This window comes from Jaculus jaculus, chromosome 1, assembly GCF_020740685.1.
Source record: "Jaculus jaculus isolate mJacJac1 chromosome 1, mJacJac1.mat.Y.cur, whole genome shotgun sequence".
Taxonomy (NCBI): Eukaryota; Metazoa; Chordata; class Mammalia; order Rodentia; family Dipodidae; genus Jaculus; species Jaculus jaculus.
In genome coordinates, this window is record NC_059102.1 from 327,264,029 (window position 1) to 327,279,567 (window position 15,539).

Here is a 15,539-nt window from a genome sequence, read left to right on the forward strand (position 1 = left end):
ATTTTAATGAGAAGTAAAATCAGATCACTCTGATGCAAAATTCTGTGGTCTTCAGTTTTTAAATCGTCTTTACCGAGTTATAATTTACATGCAATGTAATGCATCAATCATAAGGATATAGTTAATTGAGTTTTGGGAAACACATGAACCAAATACCACCAAATTAAGTTGTACAACATTTCTATCACCCTTACATACCTTCAGATCAATCATGTCTACCCTGGAATGTATTGACCCGCCTTCTGACCCCGGAGCAGCTAACGCTGTTTCAGAAGACCGTGCAGTAAAATCAGACAGCATTGCCCATTTGCGCTTGTTCTTCCCTCAGCATGGGCTGCTGTTGCGTTCTTAGGGTGGTCCAAATTGACACATCCATACCCCGAACAGATAACGTACATGATGCCACGTCAAGCATCCAGCCTGGAAAGAAACGTTTTCATCTTTCTATTCGTATTTACATACATGTTTATACAATTGTTAACATAATAAGATGAAATCTTGCTTGTGGCCTGGGGATATGGCACAGTAGCAAAAGGTACTTGCTTGCAAAGTGGCCCATGCATCTGGAGTTTGTATCAGCAGGTATGCCCATACACACACCCATCCACACACACACTCATCCACACACACACACATCCACACACACACACACACACACACACACAATTTTTTTTTTCAAGGTAAGGCTTCATTCTAGTCCAGGCTAACCTGAAATTCAGTATGTAGTCTCAGAGTGCCTCAAACTCACAGCAATCCTCCTATCTCTGCCTCCGAGTGCTGGGATTAAAGGCGTGTGCCACCATGCCCAGCTTAAAGAAAAAATTTTAAATCTTATTATTAATTATGTATTTATTTGAGAGAGAGAAAGGCAGACAAATAGAGAGAGAGAATGGGCATGCCAGGGCTTCCAGCCACTGCAAACAAAACTCCAGACACATGCACCACCTTGTGCATCTGGCTTACTTGGGTCCTGGGGAATTGAACTGAGGTCCTTTGGCTTTGCAGGTATGTGCATTAACTGCTAAGCCATCTCTCCAGCCTAAGACATTTTTTTAAAAAAATAAATCTTGCTTGTGCACAGAAAAACTTCTATGTGTTTACATCTTACATTATCTTTTTTAACTTTGTGAGTTTCCATCTTTACCGTGGCATAACTCACAAAAACTATGCATATTTAAGATGAACAATGTGTGATGTGTTGGCATATAGATTGTCATAAACAAGTTAGTTAACACGTCCATCCCCCCACATAATAACAATTCATGTGTTTGGTACAAATACTCTCTGCAAATTTCACATAATCAACATTGTGATTTTGAGATTCATTCATGTTATCATATACATCAACAATTTGCCCTTATTTTTGCTAGGGTAGCTGTTTTTAACATTTCCCACAATTTTTCTTTTTTAAAAAAATTTATTTATTTATTTATTTATTTGAGAGAGAGAGAGAGAGAGAATGGGCACTCCAGGACCCCTAGCCACTGCAAATGAACTCCAGACACATGGGCCCCCTTGGATATCTGGCTTACGTGGGTCCTGTGGAATCAAACCAGGGTCCTCTGACTTTGCAGGCAAATGCCTTAACCACTAAGTCATCTCTCCAGCCCCTCCTACAATTTTTCTATGCATTTACCTGCTCATAGACACATAGGTTCTTTCTGGCTATTATGAATAAACCTGGTCTGCCCATTCATGTACACGTGGTTTTATGAACAGGCATTCCATTTCTCTTAAGAATTTTTTAATTTTTAGTTATTTGACAGAGAAAGAGGGAGAGAGAGAGAGAGAAAGAGAGAGAAAGAAGGAGGGAATGGGCACACCAGGGCCTCCAGCCACTGCAAACAAACTCCAGATGCATGCGCCACCTTGTGCATCCAGCTTACGTGGGTCCTGGGGAATTGAACCTAGGTCCTTTGGCTTTGTAGGCAAGGGCCTTAACCTCTAAGCAATCTCCCCAGGCCTACCTTACTGTTTTTATTGCTACATGTTCACCAGTCTAGTTGGCTCATGAACTTCTTCCCCTCCCCCCACCAATGCTGTAGATTTGTTGGGGTCACTAATGCACATGTCAGTGTGCATCTGGCTTTATTTGCATGCTGAGGAATTGAACTTGGGCTGGCATGCTCAGCAGCAAGCCCCTTTAAGCACCAAGCCATTTCCCCAGCTCTAGGAATAAAACCTTTAACAAGCAGGGCAGGACCTTGCATTTTTCACCATTGTATCTCTAGAGCCTAGAATTGTACTCAGCACAAAGTTCATTGAAAGTATTTATTGGGTGAGCCAATAAGTCACAATTGCTAAACTATAGTTGCCCTGTAAAATAAAGATCATGGCACTTCCTTATAGAGTTAGTGGAGGTTAACATTTATGAGAAAATGCTTGCAGAGAGCTGAGCATAAAGCTTGGCAAATCGTAAGAGTGCTGGAATGGGCAGACCAGGTCAATGCTACTTCTACTGCATTTCTGTTCTGAATATATAAGTTCTACTAGAAACTCTGTGCTTGTCAAATCGCTGTGTGTATAGTGCACAGACAATAAAACTCGATTTGTGTATTCATTTGTTTATTTGCAACAGTACTCTTACTTTGTGGTCCAGGCTGGCCTTAAACCTCCAGGCTTAAATGATACTCCCAATTCAGTCTCCCAAAAGCTGCGCACGACTCTAGATGTGTACCACTGTGCCTGGCTATAAACGAAGTTCAGATTCAATAAAAATGTCCTCCTTTTGCTGAGAACATCATAAGAGTTCATCTCTTTAGTTGCAGTGTGTGAGCTCTCTGCCCTACAAGGGCTTTCCTAGCTGTTCCACACTGGGAGGGTTGGGAGAAAGACTCTCTCTGGGTGACGTCCCCCAGACGTCATATTGGATTTCCCACCTGTGCTCACCAGTAGATCGTCCTCTGCAGACTGCACATGCTCTGAATTGTTCTCATTTGTATTTCCCTAACACACCATAAGGACTCAGGATAGATATGCTGGAGGATGGGGTGGTAGTAAAGCAACGTGACGATGGCATAGTTGTTAAGGTTGCTGACTCTGGACCCAAAGCCCCAGAATGCAAGCCTCAGCTTCTGTCCCTCACTGATTGTGAGACTTCAGACAAGTGACTTTACCTCTCTGCCTCTAATTCTTCATTCATAAAGTGAAGACATAAGTGTGATTTTTCACAATTGTCATGGTGCTAAAAGATTCTCTTCACTTCTTTCTTTAAAAAGTGCCTTCAGGAAAAAAAAAATTGCCTTCAGAGCTGAAGAGATGGTTTAGTGGTTAAGGCACTTGCCTGCAAAACTCAAGGACCCATGTTCAACTCTCCAGATCCCACCTAAGCCAGATGCACAAGGTGATGCAAGTGTGTGAGGTTGCACATGCGTACAAGATGGCGTATGCATCTGGAATTCAACTACAGTGACTAGAGGCCCTGGCGTGCCAATTCTCTTTCTCTCTCTTTCATAAAAAAGTGCCTTCAGGGCGGAAAGATGGCTTAGCAGTTAAAGCACTTGCCTGCTTTAAAGCTAACGGACCCAGGTTCAATTCCCCAGGACCCATGTAAGCCAGATTCACAAGGTGGCACATGCATGTGGAGTTCATTTGCAGCAGCTGGAGGCCCTGGTGTGCACATTCTTTGTCTCTCTTTCTGCCTCTTTCTCCCTCTCTCAAGTAAAAATATAACTTATATTTTTAAAAAGTGCCTTCAGCCTTTGGGCAGTGGGTGACATTCAGCCGGCCGTTTGGAACGATGGGCCTTCCAGCCTAGACCCATGGCTCAGTTCGTCTGTAACCTCACGCAGAAGGCCCCGGAGCTGATGAACACTGCTGTGACTTACTCCAAGCCTTGATTGGCCACATTTTGGCACTATGCCAAGGTTGAGCTGGTTCCTCCAAGCCCTGCTGAAATCCCTACTGCTATTCAGAGCTTGAAAAACATACTCTGGAGTGCTAAAACTGGTGCCTTCAAACATCTTACAGTGAAGGAAGCAAAGCTGAATGGTCTGGTGGCCACTGAAGTGTGGATGTGGTTTTATATTGACGAGATCATAGGCAAGCATGGCATCATTGGCTATAATGTTTGAAGACCAATCTTTTAACATCTGATTATTTGCTGTTATTTGAATGTTCTTGGATCATGTGTGACCAGACTATCTGAATAAACTATGATATGTCAAAAAAAAAAGTGCCTTCAATACTATAACAGTAGCTCATTTCACATAGATGGGCCCAAGATGGTGCAAGGATGAAAGTAGACATACGGTACTTGTCACTGCATGTTGTAAATTGGAACTTTTTGGTAAATAAAAGAAAGCATCTTTAAACAGGCAGGGAGAACATGCTATAGATGGTCTCTTGTCATATGTACAAATAAACTTTATTGAGTAAAATGTTTACTTTTAACTGATTTAAAGAAGTTTATAAGCATTTTATTAGATGCAGTCAATGTGGAAAAGGGTTGAAAACAAATTAGAGTCTCCTCCAAATCAATTTACAAGTCTGCTTAGAATACGAATTACTTTCGGAAATAAATCCTTGATGGTTACAGCTTGGGATCTCACCAGTTTGAAGTAAAAATTCTTCCCAGATTCTTCTCCCCATTTTCATATTTGAAGTCTTCCATTTGCCTTTCCCCCTTTCATGTGGGCCTTCTCAAAGTTCCCTGTGAACTTTAACTGTGGCATTCCCATCTGAGTTTGTCTAAGACTTTCAGGAATGTTTCTCCTCCTCAACTAACAACATGGCATAGAGTGGAGTATTCTCAACTGCCTATAAGTAACTGACTTAGCTACCTCTAACACTAACGGTTGTTAGAACACAACTGTACACACTACATAAATGAGGTTTGAATAACATAGAAAACCACCTGGCTAGGGTTTTCTATGTTATTTAAACCTCATTATAGCTCAGTGGTAGAGCATTTGCCTAGCATATGCCCTGTGTTCTACACCCCCCTCCAAGAAAAACAACCCTCTGATTAGGTTTTCTTTGTACCATTGTTTTTATCACTTTGGAGAAAATGTGTGTAGTTTAACATGATTGAACTCATTTAAAAATTACCCGAGATTGAAATACTGTGTGCTGGGCTCAAGTGGATAGTTAGGACGTTAAGAATGGGGCCTCTCCCTAAAGGAACTTTGTCTACTTGCCATCAAACCGAAGCGTCTTTGTTAATTAACAATGTTAATCAAGCTTTAGTCACTGTGACAAAATATCTAAGGTAGGCAACTTAAAAGGAGGAGAGGTTTATTTTGGCTCAGTTGTATATCTCCTTCAAGTACATGCCCCAGTGACCTAACTTCCTTTCATTAGGTTTTACTTCCTGAAGATTCCACCATTTAAAGAGCAGTGGACATTGTGAGCCTTAAGATTGGCCTGTTGTGCCAACGGGTGCAATAGTGGCATGTCTGTTATGGGGGAAACCAATTTCTCTCTAATTGGACAGGAAGCCTGCTCCACAGGAGGGAATATATGTCTGGTACTGAGAACCTAGTCAAAAGCCTATGACAGGGGAGGCCATGAATTCTAGGAAAGTAACGCTCGCTGTTGTCTGGCTAAATGCATATATTATGCTCACCAAACTTTCCTGTAAGCACTTTTCATAATGTTTATATCCGTATATTAATGCTACTGTCACTTTTGGTTAGAGAACCTTCTCTTTTCAGATGACAGTGACCACTGGGATGACTCTAAAGTCACCATAGTGCTGAGAAGTAACAGTGGAGTGTTCAGCATTGAGACATCTCTATCACACCTTCCAAGGCTCAGGGTCTGTGGTGGTTTGAATAGAATAGATTGCCCCCAATATATTCAGTTGTTTGTTTGCAGTTTGCATCTGTAGCCACCTGGCTGGAGGCAATGTCACTGGGTGATCTTAAGGTGTGGTGGTGGGTTTCAGATTTCAATCTAAAGATATGCAAAGTGTGCCTAGCTGGAGTTCTTGAAGTGTGTTGTAGCTTTTGACTTTTTAGGCTTGTGCTTTTCTCTCTCTCTGCTTGGCCCTGTGAAGGCAGGCCAGCTTCTTCTGCCATTATGGAACTTCCCCTGGATCTTTAAGCTTCAATAAATATCCCCTCCTCCATAACTGTGCCTGGTCTGGAAGTTCATCTCAGTGAACCTGAAGTTTCTGCTATAGAACTTGGTACCAAGGAGTGGGCTGAGATGAACCTGACTATATGGATGTTGATCTTTTGGAACCTTTGTTTTGGAGGAATAGGCATGGATTTGGTGCTTGCAACTGAAGATGTCTTCTGGAATGGTAAGCCAAGTTTTATGGGCTATTCTGATGAGTCTGAGAATGCTAAGTGCAGACAGTATTGAACTTCGCGGCTTGCCTTATGAGCTTTCTAAGGAGAAGGAAAGACTACAGAGGACTTTGTTGCGACTGGGCTATTGGCATAAGAGCTGGCTGTGTCCTGCTGCCCAGGCCCAGAGAGTTTGATCAAGGTTAAATTTGTAATGGACTGATGTGCTTGGCTAAAGATATTGGACTGAGAGATTTAAGATTTTAAGCTGGAAAGCCTCAAACAAGTTAAAATTACAGGCACTGAGACTGGTTTTAGGTTACTGAATCTGCTATTGTCAAACACATTAGCAATCTTAAAGGAAGATAGTCCAGTTGCTTTACCATGGAAAGGATGCCCGAGAAAAGACTATCATAGAAATATAAACACTTTTGGAAAGAGCTGCCTGGAACCTGCTTTTCAAGGTTATGATTTATTTTATCTGTGAATTAAGAATATGGCTGTGTCCTGCACACCTGGTATTGGTTTCAGAAGCATGAAAAATACGAGAAGTGGTTGTGAATTGCACATGGTTCCAGGAGCTGCCACTGAGATATGGCATGATGCCCTGATAGGCTGAAAGAGCCTTTGGAAAATGTGAGGAGTGGTCATGAATTGCACATGGTTCCAGGAGCTGCTGCTGGGATGCAGCATGAGGCAGGGCATGATGCCCTGATAGGCTGAAAGAGCCTTTGGAAGATGGACCGTGGTTTGCATGAAGACCTCAAGATGTTTCGGATATACCAGGACTACGCAAGGGCTACCATAGTGCACACTGTTGGCCTGAGATGGAAGTGTTCCCCTGCTACTCTGCCCAGCTGGAGGAGTGGAATTGAAAAATCTGGAGACTGGCAGTCTCTGGTTACATTGAACTTGAACTGCCGAAGTTTGATGTTTTGTTTGATGGTGGTTGAGTTTGTATTGTTTTAGTCGCTCCTTGCTATGCCTTATACCAGTTGACAATGTTTACTCTGTGCCTTTATATGTTAGAAATATTTAACTTGTTTGATTTAACAGTTCTTAAATTAGTCAAGACTGTGGGGTCCTTTGAAATTGAACTGAGTACAATTTACAGTATATGATGGTTATAAATATTTTGGGGGCCAGGGGTGGAATGTGGTGGTTTGAATAGAATAGATGGCCCCCAAAATATTCAGTTGTTTGTTTGTTTGTAGTTTGCATCTGTAGCCACCTGGCTGGAGGCAGTGTCACTGGGTGATCTTAAGGTGTGGTGGTGGGTTTCAGATTTCAATCTAAAGATATGCAAAGTGTGCCTAGCTGGAGTTCCTGAAGTGTGCTGTGGCTTTTGACTTTTTTTTTTTTAATTTTTATTTATTTACTTGAGAGTGACAGACACAGAGAGAAAGACAGATAGAGGGAGAGAGAGAGAATGGGTGCGCCAGGGCTTCCAGCCTCTGCAAACGAACTCCAGACACGTGCGCCCCCTTGTGCATCTGGCTAACGTGGGACCTGGGGAACCGAGCCTCGAACCGGGGTCCTTAGGCTTCACAGGCAAGTGCTTAACCGCTACGCCATCTCTCCAGCCCGGCTTTTGACTTTTTAAGCTTGTGCTTCTCTCTCTGCTTGGCCTTGTGAAGGCAGGCCAGCTTCTGCCATTATGGAACTTCCCCTGGATCTGTAAGCTTCAATAAATATCCCTTCCTCCATAACTGTGCCTGGTCTGCAAGTTCATCTCAGTGAACATGAAGCTGTTTGCTACAGCGTCCATTGCAGAAGAGGCAGCAGAAAGAATGGAAGAGCCAAAGGAAGGGTAGGACTCCTTACAACATGCTCCTCCAGACACAAAATGGCCTGGATATCCATGACCTCACAGTGCCTGACACTACCTACACAAGACCCTCATAATAGGAGGAAAAGGTGATGACATCAAAATAAAAGAGAGACTGATTGAGAGGAGGAGGTGATATGATAGAGGGTAGATTTGTGAGGGGAAAGTGAGGGAGAAAAGGGAATTATCATGGCTTATTGTCTATAATTATGGAAGCTGTCAATAAAAAAAGTTAAATAAAAAGATTCCACTACCATCTAACAGTGCTGCAGGCTGGGAGCCAAATCTTCCTCACACAAACCAGTCTACAGATGCAGTCTATAGTAATATTCTTAAAAACACTTGACCAACTCTCCACTTGTAAAAATGGCTCAAAATGACTAGGGAAAAAAAAAAAGCTCATTTTATTTTAACATAGTGTATTTCAATAGAGACGCTAGCGTAAAACTGCTGTGTACCAGGGAGAACAGAAGCTAATGGCAGACTGTTGGGTCTTGCCGGGCGGTGGGGGGGGGGGGGGTGCTCAATACTGGCAGTGGTTATTTTCAGTATTTTAGGCTAGATTTTTCTTTCTTGTTAACAGCAAAGCTTCCACTTCTTTCTGAAACCTCAAGTGGATTTTCTTCTGTTTTTCTTTTTCAAATGCTGCCAAATAATTACAGATAAAGTTCTCTACAAATGCTGATACCATTGGCCAGTCATCAGAAGAGGAAAGGGTTTGAGGTTGCATTCCAGGAATGGGTTTAGGTTAAACAAATCCTTTCACCCTTGTTCAACCAGACCTTCTTTTACAAAAAAAAAAAAAAAAAAAAAAAATTATTATTTATTTTTATTTATTTGAAAGCAACAGACAGAGAAAGAGGCAGATAGAGAGAGAATGGTTGCACCCCAGGGCCTCCAGTCACTGCAAATGAATACCAGATGCATGCACCACCTTGTGCATCTGGCTTATGTGGGTCCTGGGGGATCAAGCCTCAAACCAGGGTCCTTAGGCTTCACAGGCAAGCATTAAACCACTAAACCATCTCTCTAGCCTACAGCTTCTTTTATTATTTATTATTATTATTATTATTATTGTTGTTAGTATTATTTAGAAACTTTGTATGGGCACATGATATACTGGTACCATAATTTCCCTCCTCCCTGTCCCCACTCCACTGAGGGCCCTCCTTGGTGGGATGGCTGGCCTTCCCCATGGAGTTGTGGGTTATGAGTTGTGAGAGCAGCAGTCAGTCATTGTGGAGAGGAGGAGGGGGGCTGTGTCTCCTGATATTCCCTCCCACCCTGTGGCTCTCACCTTCTTTTGGCCCCCTATTCTGCAAGCTTCCCCGAGCCTTGGTGGTTGTGCTCTAATTCTACTTTAGAGTTAAGCTCTCAGAAGCTTCTGGATTTCTGCTTTGGTGTGTTTTGAGTATCCTCACTGTGTGTCTCCATCACTCTGACCCAGTGTCAGGCTCACTGTGGAAGTAGCACTCTCGCTCATCTCTCCAGTTCCTCTGTGGTTTCACGGGGGCCCCGGCCGCTGTGTGAGGGGTCTCCTGCAGGACAGTCAGCTCTCTACTCTTGTCTTGGTAGATTTTGGTTGTTCTTGGTTTTCACTGCTTTCTGAAAAAGAAGAACGGATTCTCCGAGAGAGAGTGAGATCAGTATAGGTTAAAGGGGATAAGCATTATTAATTGAGAGAGATTTTTATGGGTGTAGCCCAACTTTTGGATGAAGGCTAGTAGTGGGAGCTTCGCCTCAGAGTCCATTCATTATCTTGTCTCCATAAGATTCTGACTTGGTTCCTAGGTCCAGTTATGGGTTCTTTTCCTCTAAGCCAATCTCATAACCAATCAAAGAGCCCTTGGTTACCTACCTGGGCTGTGTGTCACTATTGCACAGGTGTATACATCTTCTCAGGCTGTTTTTTTTTTTTTTTTAATTCCCCATATAGCAGTGTCCCCTTCTTGCTCATGACATTATTGGCCATTTTCCCCTAACAGCTCATGTAGTGGTTTTCAGCACCATATGGCCTGATCATCTCAACCATAACTTCTTGAAGGAATTTATGAGATGGCCAGGTGGGATCACAAGAATGGCCATTCACTCTTTTGTTCCTTCATCCTTTCATTATATTAAGAATTAATTCTTGGCAAGGATAAGCAGAAGCCCTGAATCTATACCTTACAGTGTTGTGGACGACAACACAAACCCGAGTAAATGCTCAGTGGTGACAGTCCGTGTGAGGACGAGGTCTTTGGATCTATGCTATAGCATGTGCTTGAGGAAGCATGGGGGGGGGGGCAAAAAGAGGATGTGACTGAGTCACAGAGGGAGAGGACTGTGGTACTGGGGCTAGGGACAGGCATAGGCACAGACACAATGGCACCAAGCAGAGTTAAGGCAGGGCATTCATCATCAGGGTTGTCTTATCAGATCCAAGTCAGTGCTTGAACAGTGTGGAGTGATGGTGGATAAAGGGGGTGTGAACAGTGTGGACTGATGGTGGATAAAGGGGGTGTGAACAGTGTAGTGTGGTGGTGGAAAAAGGGGATGTGAACAGTGTGGTGTGGTGGTGGATAAAGGGAGTGTGAACAGTGTGGAGTAATGGTGGATAAAGGGGATGTGAACAGTGTGGAGTGATGGTGGATAAAGGGGGTGTGAACAGTGTGGTGTGGTGGTGGATAAAGGGGGTGTGAACAGTGTGGAGTGATGGTGGATAAAGGGGGTGTGAACAGTGTGGAGTGATGGTGGATAAAGGGGGTGTGAACAGTGTGGTGTGGTGGTGTAAAGAGGATGTGAACAGTGTGGTGTGGTGGTGATAAAGGGGGTGTGAACAGCATGGTGTGGTGGTGATAAAGGGGGATGTGAACAGCATGGTGTGGTGGTAAGGGGGTGTGAACAGCGTGGTGTGGTGGTGATAAAGGGGGTGTGAACAGCATGGTGTGGTGGTGATAAAGGGGGATGTGAACAGCATGGTGTGGTGGTAAGGGGGTGTGAACAGCGTGGTGTGGTGGTGATAAAGGGGGTGTGAACAGCATGGTGTGGTGGTAAGGGGGTGTGAACAGCATGGTGTGGTGGTGATAAAGGGGGATGTGAACAGCATGGTGTGGTGGTAAGGGGGTGTGAACAGCGTGGTGTGGTGGTGATAAAGGGGGTGTGAACAGCATGGTGTGGTGGTGATAAAGGGGGATGTGAACAGCATGGTGTGGTGGTAAGGGGGTGTGAACAGCGTGGTGTGGTGGTGATAAAGGGAGTGTGAACAGCATGGTGTGGTGGTGATAAAGGGGGTGTGAACAGCATGGTGTGGTGGTGATAAAGGGGGTGTGAACAGCATGGTGTGGTGGTAAGGGGGTGTGAACAGCGTGGTGTGGTGGTGATAAAGGGAGTGTGAACAGCATGGTGTGGTGGTGATAAAGGGGGATGTGAACAGCATGGTGTGGTGGTGATAAAGGGGGTGTGAACAGCATGGTGTGGTGGTGATAAAGGGGGTGTGAACAGCATGGTGTGGTGGTAAGGGGGTGTGAACAGTGTGGTGTGGTGGTGATAAAGGGGGTGTGAACAGCATGGTGTGGTGGTGATAAGGGGGTGTGAACAGCATCGTGTGGTGGTGATAAAGGGGGCTCTGAGTAGATATTTAGGAGACAGGGTGGACAGAGCTGGATGACTACAGAGGTGTATCAGCTGAGAAAGATGTGAGGTAAAACATGATACCTGGTTTATAGCTTGAAAAAATGAATGCAGTTCTATTCACTGAGACAGAAAGTGCTCAAAGCAGCCTGGGATGGGGTTAACGATGACACTTTGATTTTAGACACATTGCCCTGCAGTACCTTTGCAACAAAACTTTGGTAAGCAGGCCGATGGATATGGGTGGATATAGAGATCCAGCTCTGCGCAGTAGCTTCCCGTGATGATGAATGCATTCTGTATCAGTGTGGTTGGATGTTTTAGCTACTACACACATGTGGACATTGAGCCTCAAATTAATTTTAATTTAGTTTCTCTGTCCTACTAGCCACATTTCAACTAGTGCTTAATACTTGTGTTTAGGGGCTGGGTGTACCGTTCAGAGGTAGACAATGGGTTTGGAATGCAGGAGAACCAGGTTCCATTCTCAGCAAAAGAAGGGGTGGGGAGTTCTATGTACCTAGTGTCTTTTTTATTTTACAGCACAGTTCTAGAACCCAGAGTAGCAGCTCTGGGGTTAGAAAACATGAAAAAGCTGGATACATTGATAGGTCAGGTTTAAGGCTGTAGAAGACTGTAGAAAGGGTAGTCAGCGGAAAGAACTGACTGGGATTGAGTCAAGGTCTCTCAACAGCCAAGGCTGGTGAGGAGCACAAGGGCTTCAAGGGACACAGAGACACTGTCAGCAGAAGGAAACCCACATGCTCTTAAAACTCAGAGGACACTGTGCACAGCGAGGGTGGAACGAGCAATAGCTACATGCTGCTGCAGAGAGAGCCAAGGAGGATGAAGACAGAACACATTTATTGGGTCAGTGAATCAGAGGTGACACGGTGACTTCACCAAGAACTGTTTGCAGAGAAGGGAAGGACTGAGAAGCCACTAGACGAATGAGAAAGAGGTGAAGTCATACAGAACTGACAATGGGAGATAAATCACAAGCTCATTGTTCCTAAGAGAGTCACTCCACCTGGCTGAAGACAGCATAGGAAATATTAAGTACCATCAATTGCATTCGCACAGCACCTTCTGTGCCCTAGGCACAATGTTAAGGCTGAAGATATAAAGAAAACAAGTAAAAACAAGCAGTTTTTGCTACTGAATCTACTTATAGAAATGAATGGAGGTACCCTCACCCATATTATGCGGTAGGTGCAAGAACATAGCATTGCGGAAAGAAGTATTGATTCATTTCTCTTTAGGAACATCAAATAGGACTTTCAGGAGCAACATTTAGGTAGAAACTTGAAAGATGAGTATGAGCTTGCATATAGAGGAAGTGGAGACTGTATTTCAGGCAGGGAATATAAACTTCTACCCCCATCTCCTCTCTGATTACTACTAATTGAAGAGAATACAGGAAATAACTGGATAAGTTGGTAGGACAAGGAACCTGTAAAGTAACTAAGATTGATAACAATTAATTGTATATTTCAAAATAGGTAGTAGGGAGGATTTTGAAGACTTCCAGAGATGATAAATGTCTGAAGGGATAGATATGCTAGTTATTCTCATCTCATATCACCCTGCTTAAATGTTAAAATATCATATTGTAGGGATGGAGAGATGGCTCAGTGGTTAAGGCACTTGCCTACAAAGCCAAAGGACCCAGGTTCAATTCCCCAGGACCCACGTAAGCCAGATGCACAAGGTGGCACATATGTTTGGAGTTTGTTTGCAGTAGCCAAAGTCCCTGGAGTGCCCATCTTCTCTCTCTCTCTCTCTCTCCCTCTTTCTCTCTCTCAAATAAAATAAATTCGAAAAGAAATATCATATTTTATTCTATAAATAGGTACAATTATGTGTCAATTTATTTTACGTATTTATTAGACAGAAACAGAGAATGAGCATGCCAGGGTCTCCTTCCACTGCAAATAAATTCCAGATGCATGTGCCACTTTGCATCTGAGTTTATGTGGTACTGCGGAATCGAACCTGGGCTGTTGGGCTTTGCAAGTAAGTGCCTTTAACTGTTAAATAAAAAATATATTAAGGGCTGGAGAGATGGTTTAGTGGTTAAGGTGCTTGCCTGTGAAGCCTAAGGACTCAGATTCAATTTCCCAGGATCCACATAAGCCAGATGCACAAGGTGGCACATGTGTCTGGAGTTTGTTTGCAGTGGTTGGAAACCCTGGTGTGCCCATTCTCTCTCTCTCTCTCTCTCTGTGTGTGTCCCTCTTTCTCTCTCTTTCAAATAAATAAATAACTGTATATATATATATATATATATATATATATATATATATATATATATATATATATATATTTGGTTTTTCGAGGTAGGGTCTCACTCTGGTCCAGGCTGACCTGGAATTAACTATGTAGTCTCAGGGTGGCCTTGAACTCTCGGCGATCCTCCTACCTCTGCCTCCCGAGGGCTGTGATTAAAGGCGTGTGCCACCACACCCGGCTAAATAAAATACTTTTAAAAAGAAAAAATATATTAACAGTAAGCTGTCAAGGTGGACTATCTGAGAAGGACAATTAAATGATCCTACATGCTACAGGCCCCGACTTTGTCTTTACCACTCCCTTCCACATTCACTCATGTCAAGCACACTGTCCTTGTTGTCCCCACTGCCTAGTCTGTCTTTTTTTTTTTAAATTTTTATTTATTTATTTATTTATTTGAGAGCGACAGACACAGAGAGAAAGACAGATAGAGGGAGAGAGAGAGAATGGGCGCACCAGGGCTTCCAGCCTCTGCAAACGAACTCCAGACGCGTGCGCCCCCTTGCGCATCTGGCCAACGTGGGACCTGGGGAACCAAGCCTTGAACCGGGGTCCTTAGGCTTCACAGGCAAGCGCTTAACCACTAAGCCATCTCTCCAGCCCCTGTCTTCTTTTTCATCTCTTCACTGCTTCCTCTGGCCACCCTGCCCCAAACACTGTGTTTACCTGATTGGTTCTCCCTCTAGCATTTATTATTGCATCATTCGTTTACTGTCTAGCTTCTCCACCCAGAATATAAGCCTCCAGAAGGAAGGTTTAGAATCTAGTACAGTGCTTGGCAAACGTTAAGAGTGCATTTGGGCCTCCACCCTCATGGGCCCTGCCTAGGAAGATTCAGCCAACCTCAGGTTGAAAATATTCAGAAAAAAAATCACAACTGAGTGTGTATAGCTCTTCTTTTTGTCATTGCTCCCTACACAATATGGTGTTTACAAGGAATTTGCATTCTATCAGGGATTGTAAGTAAAGATTTATATAAAGTCTATCAAGTGGTAAGTACAGGCTGCATATAAAGACTTTATCTAGAGACAGAATTTCACCACGTAACTGGGTCTTGAACTCTCAACCTTCTGTCTCAGCCTCTCAATGCTGAGATTACAGGCATGTGCTAGGACACTGCAGAACTTGCTATCAGGACTCCTGGAACTAGCCCTCCATGGATATGGAGGGATGACTGTGATAGTAAAATAAATAAAAAAATTAGTAGGAAGAGGGTAAAAAAGAACATAGGAAGATGGGGTGGGCAGACTACAATTATAGAGGGGCAGGTTGTAGAGTCTCTATCTTACTAAGTAAGACGGGAGCTCATCTTCTGAGGAGAGACATCCAAGGTTTGGAACATCTGTGGGAAATGGGCAAGAGCAGCCTGGGTTGGACTCATGCCAAATAGATAGTTAATTGTACTGTGCCCAAGGGTAGGGTGAGGTGCAAGAGAAGAAGCAGCTCTTCTCCACCCAGCTTCTGGTAATTTCACTTATCTTCCTTGGAGTCAAATGTAGAATTACGGGGTGGGGAGCACCAAGTTGAGGCTCTTGAAAGGATTAGTAGGTGAACGAATGAAGGAAATAGTGAAA

General features: G+C 43.6%; 1 pseudogene; it reads left to right on the top strand.

Moving 5' to 3' along the window:
• The first annotated feature begins 3,761 nt into the window (after positions 1-3,761).
• On the top strand, positions 3,762-4,073 carry LOC101598453 (annotated as a pseudogene).
• Positions 4,074-15,539: the final 11,466 nt, after the last annotated feature.